At 30.8% G+C, this 11,026-nt stretch overlaps 1 pseudogene; it reads right to left on the reverse strand.

Moving 5' to 3' along the window:
* Positions 1 to 2,097: 2,097 nt before the first annotated feature.
* Positions 2,098 to 4,337, reverse strand: LOC120188008 (annotated as a pseudogene).
* Between the last annotated feature and the right edge of the window lie 6,689 nt (positions 4,338 to 11,026).

Consider the following 11,026-nt stretch of genomic DNA (forward strand, 5'->3'; position numbering starts at 1 on the left):
GTAACTTTAGCTCAATTTATATAAAATTCATAAAAGTTTAAGCTTTCATCACTATAAAGTTACCCTTTACATAAATACGTTTAAAACATTATTAAACTCAATCAGAGCATGCATACTTAATTTAACGACTTTGTTTACATGTCAATCTATTTATCACATAATAATACATACTATTTAAGTTTCTTCTGATCTGGTAGTTGTAGAAGTAATGTTGTCCCAGCTGTCTAACCTTGCTTGTTTATCTTCTCTGATCCTACGTGTGAAACACTCACATGCTAAGTCATCGACTTAATGAGGCATAATAATAATAACAATGAAATATAATAATGATGGTATAATAAGATAAAGTGTAATGAAATCATATATGCAATCCATGTAAGCTGCATAACAATGTGTCTTACCAATAATCTCATCAAATTAACCATTATGAATTCGTATTAATAAGTTCACTAGCCCATGACACAATAATGAGAACCTGAGGTATGTGAGTACTGTAAGGTTGTGCACTATGCTGTCACCACAACTCGTATAAATTGCACTGAAGTGCCACGTAGAATTTGTCCCGAAAGGCCGTGTAGAAATGCATCGTAGTGCCATATAAGATTTGTCCATAAGAACCACATAAAAATTCCTTAAGAATCATATACATATACCAAAGATCAAGTAGGTGTCTCAAAAGACCTCATACATGTTCCAAAGAATACATATATGTCCCAAAGGACCACGTAGAATTGTCCCAAAGGACCGCGTAGACCCTCTACTATTGGCATGCCAACTATACCTATAGTTCTCATCTACATAACATGGGCTTTCATAATTCACGTAGTTTATATCTCGTAGACATATAAATTCTTACCTTATCACATGGATCATGTAAATTTTTCATACATATTCACTTAGAACATTGTCACATAATGCATATAATATAAATTCATGTCGTGTATTATAATATGGAATGTAATCATGTATCAAAATATTACATCTAGACTTATCACAAGTCTAGAACTGAATATACTACTATATTCATGCTATGCATATGCACTCACCTATGTCTCTTTGCCTTTCCCTCGATCAATCTTACTTCACTTTTTTCGGAATTCGTTTAGGTTCTGTATCTACATAAATATAATTTTCAAGATGATTATCAGAAGCATAAACCTTATACTTCGATGCTATTAACTTAAATTAATTTAATCAGCTAAAATTCCTATTTTCCCTTAGGAGTGTACCGATACACTCCTGGTGCATCGGTACCCAAATCCAATTCGAAATTCCCATGTATTGATACACCCCTTAATGTATCTATGCACCTTCAATATTGGTCTTAGTGAATCGGTACCCATTCATAATATACCGATACATCCTGCCCAGATCAAACTTTTTCACCCGAAAAATCCACTACTTTTCATTAATTTTCCTTATATAAAACTTCTTTTATATCACCCAACTCAACTACAATCATTTTAAGTAACTTCTATCATTCCAGCACCTTATTATCTCCTATATCTCATTCAAATTCTTAAAACTAAGAATCTTACTAAATTTTTCATGTAATCCAAACTTCGATTTAATACTTATAACTTCTTATTCACACCTATGACAAGTCAATTTCAGCTTCTAAATCCATTTATACATCTTTATTCAAAATTTCATTTATCCACTTCTTCCATTTAATCTTCCATAACTTACAACTCTTTGAGTTTCTATGACCCTTTCTATCTTTATCATGTTTCCTAAGTCTTCCTTAATCAAAACCATACTTTAATCTTAAGGATTAACCAAAAGAAATCAAACTCACCTTGGTTTGAGTTGCTTCACGGTGGAGAAGAAGAAAGAAGGAAGAAGAGTTATCTAGAAACATTTGTTTCCTACACATGCTCCATATGGATTATAAAATAACCCCAAATAATATTTAATTATTTTCCTTATTCAATGACTCCTTTATCCCTTTCTTCTTCCTTCATTTGCTAATTCATCCTATACCAAATATTTCAATTAAATCTTTGAATTTCTCAATTTATCTAATTTAGTCACTGAAATTTAAAATCTCACATTTTAGTCACTAACCCGGTATTGAAGATCTTTATCCTTCAGTCTTTAATCTAGTACATTCTCCGGACGACCTTCCACTCATTCCTTGTAAGCCCAATCAAGAACATCGTCCACTTCTTTAACCCCACTGACTAAAGTCAAAACCATCTTGCCAAAATCTTCCACATCTTTCTGCGCCGAAGCCCGATGGGAGGATGCTTCACCATAAAACATCCCCAACCCGAACTCATTCACTTTGGCCTCAAAGTTCTCATTAAGGAGTACATTTTCGCATTTCAAGTTTCCATGGCATAAAAATTCTCTACACTCTGTGCAAATAAAGTGTGGCCTTACCAACACTTGAGCTAATCTCCATTCTTTTTCTCCAAGTCAGTCTCTCAGCCAGTGTTGAATTTTCTATGTATTTCTCTAAAGAGCCATTCTCAGCATATTCATAAACTAAATACCTGTGATCGAACTCGCAACAATAGCCCTCGAGCTTGACAAGACCTTTGTGATAAATGCTTCTGACCTTTGATACAGCGGCTCGGAATTTTCTTGCTTCAAGTTCTTTGACGGCAACTGGTTGTTTATCAAGCAAGGCACCTTTGAACACTTTCGGCTCGAGTTGTTCGCTGAAATTCCCGGTAAGCTCCCTGATCTCAGTGAAGGATAACATGATTAAACATTTGGAAGTAGGACTCAAATAAGCTAAAGAAGCCAGTCTCCTGTACGAGTTCCTTCTTTTGTAAAGATAAAATCCCATTCCCAACTGAATCAGAATGAACACGAAAATAGTGCCTGAGGCTACTCCAACCAGACAAGGAATACAAATACTATAAGACTCCTTATGTGCATGAGGTGGTGACTTCATTGGGAAGATGGGATCAGTGGCTAAGGGGTCTGAACACCTCTTAACAAAAGAGGTCGCACTAAGAAACGGATCTGAATAGCCGCTGCCATACCGCGTTCTCATCATCCTGCATTTCACACTTCCATCATTCGTGAAGGTTACTGCAGTGCAACTTGGGTCACTTAAGCACAAGTTCTTGCATTTGTCTAGACTAGTTAGGGAGATAAAATCATGAACCGGGTATATTCCATAAAGAAACATGTTTGCATGCTCGATCATAACCGATCCCGAGTTGCAGTCATGCTGAGATGAAACCAGACATTTCAAATTTGACTGCATTGTGTGATGAAATGGGCAAGTGCAAACACGGGTGCCAGACTCATTAAATACGCAGATACCTTGCTGATAGCAAGTTGCAAAGACGTTGCACTGATTCTCAACAGCTTGCCAAACTGATCTCCATGTTTGCAAACCTCCATCCATGAATATAACCGCAAATTACCATCAATATCAAGCCGAAGGAATCTAAACCACATGGTATCATTATGATATTCTCCGAACACGGACCAAACAGACCTTGAATTAGGGCCTCAAGTTGCAGGCTTCCATCAGAAGTGACAACGGCACTGAGATTTAAATTAGAAAGCCTTTCAGTACTCCAATAGGTTATACTGCTTTCCCACCTCATCTGTAGCTGACCAGAAACATTCATGTAGAGGCTATATAAACTCGAAACATAGTTTTGACTGGCAGCTCTTAATGTTCTAAAAGTAGAAAGTCTCTGAACAGGAAGGAGCGTATCTGTCAGATTATCGAAGCTCTGCCAAATTACATCTTTCTTCTCATTCAGTAACACAAGATTGCCATCGTTGCGAAGAACAGCAAACGCCACGGATAACTGTTTTGTTTTGCTGGTCCACACTTGTGACCCTGCAAGCCATCAAAAGAACCAATTCCCCATTCTCTTGAAGCTGGAAATAGGAACTGTTACTAACAGTAACATCACCTCCGGCAACTCAAACCACTGTCTGTTTATCGACAGGATCGACTTCGAATTGAAACGAATGCCACTGTTTTGGCTGATCAGGGCAGTTATAAAATCCAATTGCAAAATCACCATTAGAAGAAACCCATGAATTATTTTCCCCTTCAGAAAGTTTTGACCCCCAATGGAATTTCTGAAACAGCAACCCCAAATAGCAAAGACCCAAGAGAGAGATATAGAAGAAGTGTAGAACCATGGAGAAATCTATCTTGTTCAAGCATACTGCACATGCTTTAAAGATTCAACATAAGATAATCAGTAAAACAACCACCAAAAAAGCACTATGAACTGTCATTTAATCACATTTACCATATAATTAGGCTAAGATAAAGGAGAAAAGTAGGCAAAGTACATAGTTTTCAAGACCAAGCATAATGCAGCTCATGGAAAACTATAACTACAACCTTCAAGAATTGTGGACCGTCTATGTTTAATCAAAGTTATGGAAACCACATTTCAATGTTTATTAGGTAAAATCCGGCTGAAAACATAACATTTCAAGGGATTAGCAACAAAAATCAAAGAAAAACAAGAACTTCAAGATGTATAATATTGAAGAAATGGAAGCTAGTTTGTTCAGAGTTTGGTACCTTCAAAGGATAAGTCAAGAGCCTAGAAATTCAAGTGGCTGGCATAAAATACCACCTTGAATTGACCATAACCCCCAAAAGGGAAGAATCCGAGGGTACCCTCTAGGACCCTTATCAACGAATGAGCCTAAAAAACTTGACAAAAACAAGAATTGAGGAGTGGTTGAATGAATATCATAATAATAGAAAAGAATATGACTTGATCAAAAGTTATTTATTATTGCATGAATGAACTGTAAAGGGAGTTCAGAACATGTGGTATTGAAGAGCAGGTGGATTAAAAAAAGAAACTTTTAAGACGTAGAGGGGCCTAAATTTGGCGATTTTCTCAATAAATCACCCATTAAAACTTTATTTTCCTTATACCCTTCCATCTTTATTTTATGATCTAAAACTCTTTGTAGAAAGTCGCGACTCATGCGCCGCGTCTTATGTCACGTGTTGGAAGGTATAAAAAAATTTGGTGCTAGTTTCGTAAATTTTTTTAAAATGATGATGCTAAATATGTAATTAATTTTTGTTATAGTGATTTTTGTATAAAAACGTCAATTTGTTTTATTTATTTTTTTGTGTGTGCAAAAAAACTTTCTACATTAAAATCTTTAAAAGAATAATTATTTTATAACTCGACAAATTTTGATTTTTGCATTAAATTACACAATAAGTATAATCTAGTGTAGGAAAACTTTGAGTGTAAGTAATTTAAAATATGAATAATTTTATAAAAGTTTTATAACTAGTATTTCTTTTACAAAATGATGATGATGATAAGAAATATTTTATAATTTAAAAAATTATAAATTTCATATATTTTTGAAAAATTTATTAATTTTTAAAATTAATTGTTTAAAATATAAAAAATATTAAAATAAACTTTTAATTACAATTGAGGATCAAATGAATTATTATTCATTAAGTATTATTTTTTAACAATAGTTAATAATGTTTATTCATTTTTAATAAAATTATAATTTAATATTTATTTAATATTTTTTAAAATTAATATTAGAAAGAATATTTTAAATATATATGTGATATTTTTTTTAAATTTTACATTTTTATTGAATTTTGTTACAAGTTTAGAGAGTAATACAAAAGAAAGGAAAATCTTTAGATTTTCATGTATGTATTTATACTTTTCTTTTAGAAATATTTTATCATAATTTTTCTTAATTAATTTGAATAATAGCAGAATAAATGATTAATTTGAATTATAACTCATATATTTAAAAATCAATAAAAATACAATAAAAAAGAATTAAAAGTGAATAAAATTTAATAAAAAGAATGTAAAGCTAAAGAATCAATTATTTTAATATTTTTATATTTTTAAACAATTAATTTTAAAAGTAAATAATTTTTTCAAAAATGTATGAAATTTATAATTTTTTAAATTATAAAATATTTATTATCATCATTATCATCATTTTGTAAAAGAAATATTAGTCATAAAACTTTTATAAAATTATTCATGATTTAAATTACTTATCCTAAAAATTTTCTTATACTAGATTATACGTATTGTGTAATTTCATGCAAAAATAAAAATTTATCGATTTATAAAATAATTTGCAAAAGAATATTTAAAATTTTAATGTAGAAATTTTTTTTCACACACAAAAAATAAATAAATAAAATTGATGTGTTTACACAAAAATCACTATAACAAAAATTAATTATATATTAAGCATCATTTTAAAAATATTTACAAAATTAGCACTCAAATTTTACACGTTGCGTCATATCAACGTAAGGCGCAGTGCATGGATAGCTCCTTTTTGCAAAGGGTGTTAGATTGAGAAATAAAGATGGAAGGATGCCTGACATAAAAATAAAGAGGAAAAATGATGATTTATTGGGAAAATCACCCCTAAATTTAGGAACATATATATGCACTACTGAAAAAAATGCAACTATTTTCAAAGCTGAAAAAGATGACTCTGAAAAATGATATTACAAATTATTTTTTTCGGAGCTGATATTTTTAAGAAAAAAAACAATTTACTCACCTACTGGAACAGTTTATTGAAAACAAGGACAGTAAGTCAAAGTTGAAATGCGTTAGGTTGTGATCTTGATTTCTGAGCTAGACATGCCAAGAAAAAAAAAAGGTATAGGGAAACAATTTTTTCTTAGGACAAATGCAATAGAAAATTTGCTCTTTACAAGGTAAAGTAAAGATACTTCATTCCCCCCCCCCTTTTTACTGGCGAAGATGAAAAGAACCCAGAAAATAATATAAAGATGCGAGTAAATGAAAACAAGGAAGAAGAGGAAGAAAGGGAGCTGAGATGAATGAAAACAGTAAAGAAGTGAAACAAAAAGGGTCACATGATTAGATAGAGAAAGGGTTAAACTAGAAAACTGAATGTGAAATGGAGAGAAAGGAATCGAAGGGATTGTGGGCAGAAAAGCAGTAGAATTTAGTAGGGGAGAGTAGTAAATGCCAATAGATAAAAGAAGGAAAGAAATTAATAAAATGTAATTTTTTAACAGGTGACTGCCTACTAAACAGGGTTTTGCTCTACCTTTCTTTGAGTTTAATTAAATAATTAAGAGTGTTTGGTATAATTTTTAAAAAGTTACTTTTAAAAATACTAATGAAACGAATTTTATAAGTATTGTATGAATGTGCAGTTTAAAATTTAGGGTAAAATATAGTAACGGTCATTGAATTTTTTTAAAGCTTTCATTTAGGTCCCCTAACTTTTAAAACTTATAATACAGTCCCCCAACATTTAGTTCGTTTGCAATATGGTCCCCCAATAGTCACTTCGGGGACCATATTGCAAATGGACTAAATGTTGGGGGACTGTATTATAAGTTTTAAAAGTTGAGAGATCTAAATGAAAGCTTTAGAAAAATTCAGTGACCATTATTATATTTTACTCTTAAAAGGGTTATATCATTAGTTATTAATTCTACAATTAAAAATTTTAATTTTTTTATTAATGATGTACTATTTTAATGCTAATATGAAAAATAATCTTTTTATTTCTTTTCTGATGATATAACGATTGTTAATTTTTCTTTTTTTATTCTATTCGAAGATATTGAATTTCATCTGAAATTTAAAATTATTTTAAAATAGTACAAGTACACTTATCGAACCCAGGCCATAATTTCAGGTAAGATGGATACCCGAAAAAATTGTTTCATGTTTTTAATTTTTAACTAAATAATAAGATTAAATATTTTATATTAAGATTAGAATAATTAATTATACACATGTAATTAATCAGTTTGGATATCCAAAACCAATAATCAAGTCAACCTTAATAGCCACCATGAGCTCCATCGTCCATCATCACTTCACTACAACCAAATCTGTAACGGAAGAGAGCGGATTCACAAAGAATTAAAAGAAGAAAAGAAAAAAGGAAATCTAAATCGAAAAAGAAAAGAGGGAGAAAAACTTATATCATTCGAGTTCTCGGGTTCCTTATGCTTAGAGAACAACCTTTTGAATCTCGATGGTGAACGTGTACCCCACGCAGAAGAGAGCAATATATTTCAAAATTAATAAAATCCATCGACGGGCAATAAAGATAAGAATATATATATATTAAATTTTGTCATTTTGGATTAAGCTTACATCTTTAGAGGAAGAATGAGTCTATAGTTGTAATCAAGGCATATTTAACTTGTTTTTAAAACATATACGTGTCCATCTTGAGATTTGAATTTTCTCGATTAATTATTCATTTGATTGATTGTGTTTATTCTAAAATTTTATTTTGTATCCACCTCGTATAAAAGATTTTGTCCTATATGTGATCACCCTAAAAGATAATTTTTATATATGTCACTGTTATAATAACCAAGTTTCGTTCAGGCCAACAAGGACCATCAAAATCGTTAATAGATATTTATGACTTTGATAAAATCATCAACATCTCTTTACAATATTAACTTAAAAAGATTCACAATTACCAACAACGTAGAATAACTTTATATAATATAGTGTTTATCATGAAATTTTGTTTGTGTCTACCTTATTTAAAAATGTTATGTTATTAACATACATGTACTCACCCTACAAAATATTTCGGGATCCCCACTAATTTTAATTTATAAGTTTTAAAAAATAGTAATCAGCAAGTAATTCATCCTATTTATTTTGTATATCTAAAACTATCTTCACCAAAATTCTTCCAATGTGAAATGCCAAAAAATTAACTAAAGCTTGGGATATTTGTATTTGACCAATCTGCTTTGGTTTTGGGTTTAATTAGCTATCCTATAGCCTTCCCGGTTATTTCGTGGAGAAATTAAAATCTCATTTATTTCTCTTGAGGTATATAAATATAATATTTCATATTTTAATTCTTAATAATAATAACTGAACTTGATTTATTTGATTAACTAATTAAAAGAATACTTTATTTTTAAATCTCATTCATGGTAAAAGCTTAATATTTTAAAAGTTAGGGGACCCAAATGAAAGCTTTAGAAAAGTTCAGTGACCATTACTATACTTTACCTTAAACTTTATATGTCTAAGATTACCATTAAAAAAAGTGAGTTTGAAAATATAAGATGTTCGTCCTAGATATTATGTTATAAATTAAAATATAAAAAATACAAATAAAATATATAATTATAATAAAATATATTTTTATATTTAATAATTATTAATATTTTAATATATAAATCATGAATTTTATTTATTTTAAGTAATTAAAATAAATTATTACGTAATAAATTATTTCTTAAGGATGTTAGTATTAAATTATTAAAATAAAATATAAATACATAATTAAGTGCACTCAATGCATTAGTAAGGGTAAAATTATAATTTGCTTCCAAACACAAAGATGAAAATGAAAAAACTAGAAATTTTAGGGTCTGTTTGGTTCTAAAAATATTTTCTATTTTTATTTTCAGAAAATAATTTTTATTTTCAATTTTATTTTGAAAATTAGAAAACACTTTTGGTTAATATGAACGAAAACCTGAATCCAAAAATAAAATAATAAAATTTCATTACATTAATTTAACATGCGAGTTAATTTTTAAAGATCTCATTACATTAATTTCACCGCAAACCGGGAACCTGCAATGGAAACCAAACCAACCTCGCCCAAGGGACCTTCTCGCGCTTCACTCGGATCACCTTCCAGACCTCTTCGGCTTTTCCAAACCCAACCCAGCATCCTGAACAGCATCCGCAAATTACGCGGCCTCATCCCTTAGCTTCAGCAATTTCTTCCAGAACCAACTGCAAGCAGAAGTGGGCATAAATTCCATAACTGACCTGCCCTTCAGCACATACTCGTTCGTCCATCTAACCCAAAGAGAGCCATCCTTAACAACCAGAACATGGATGTGATGAATCACACCAGCTTTATTCCATTCAACAAGGTCCCGTAGCCCAAGCCACCTGTAGACACTAATTTTCGTCGACATATTTTTCCTTTATATGTACATACATATTTATATATATATATATATATATATATATATATATATATATATACATATTTTAAAACTACGTATATAATATATAGTTTTTAATAGTTTTTAAAACTATATAATGTATAGTTTTTAAAAAAACATTTTAAAAATATATATAATATAATTTTTAAAATCATTTTGAAAACTTATATATATATAATTTTTGAAAACATTTTGAAAACATATATTATAGTTTGAAAATATTTTTGAAAACATTTATATTATATAGTTTTTAAAACGATTTTTGAAAACTTATATAATATTTTTGAAAACATGTTGAAAACATTCGTATATTATATAGTTTAAAAAAATATTTTGAAAATTTATATATTATATGTTTTTGAAAATATTTATGTATATATATTATTATTATTATTATTATTATTATTATTATTTTCATTTTTTAACTTATTTTGGTTTTGTTTCAGGTCCAAAACAAGGTCCAAACAAGTTAGAACGGGCCTTAATTAGCCCAACAAAGGTTTATGGTCTGAAAACCCTAGGCACGCATGTCAACAGGCGCTGCACAAGGGATTCGAGGAGTCAAGCACGTCACTCAAACGGTTAGATTTTCCGGCCGAGATTCCCGGGACTGACCCATCCCGGGGTGTCCGGCCTCAACGGCCACGAGAGCCCCGTATTTCAGAACAGACCAACGATCGGTGGGGGGTTATAAAAACCCACGACCAATACAGTACAGGGGACCCCGGAGCATCAAGTATCACCGAGAACAACACGCATCAACAAGAAACCAGATAGTACCATCATCGAGAGCCAACAAAGAAAACAAAACAAAACATTTCAGTACCAAAAGACGCAAAGCCGAAACAACAAATAACAGAACCATCGGTCACTACCCACACAGACGAAACAGAAAAATCCAAGAAAACCTATACAGCAAGCAATACAAAAGGAAAAACCAGCAGTCACTGTGAAACGGTGAAATAACGACGAAAAGGTAAAGCCTTTCGCCTTAGATTTACTCTGATCTAGTGGCTCTTTGGCGGTTTTGAGGACAGATTCGGCTTTGGGGTGACGATAGGAAGCTTC

The sequence above is a fragment of the Hibiscus syriacus genome, unplaced genomic scaffold (assembly GCF_006381635.1).
Source record: "Hibiscus syriacus cultivar Baekdansim isolate YM2019G1 unplaced genomic scaffold, ASM638163v2 tig00116937_pilon, whole genome shotgun sequence".
In the NCBI taxonomy this organism is placed as follows: Eukaryota; Viridiplantae; Streptophyta; class Magnoliopsida; order Malvales; family Malvaceae; genus Hibiscus; species Hibiscus syriacus.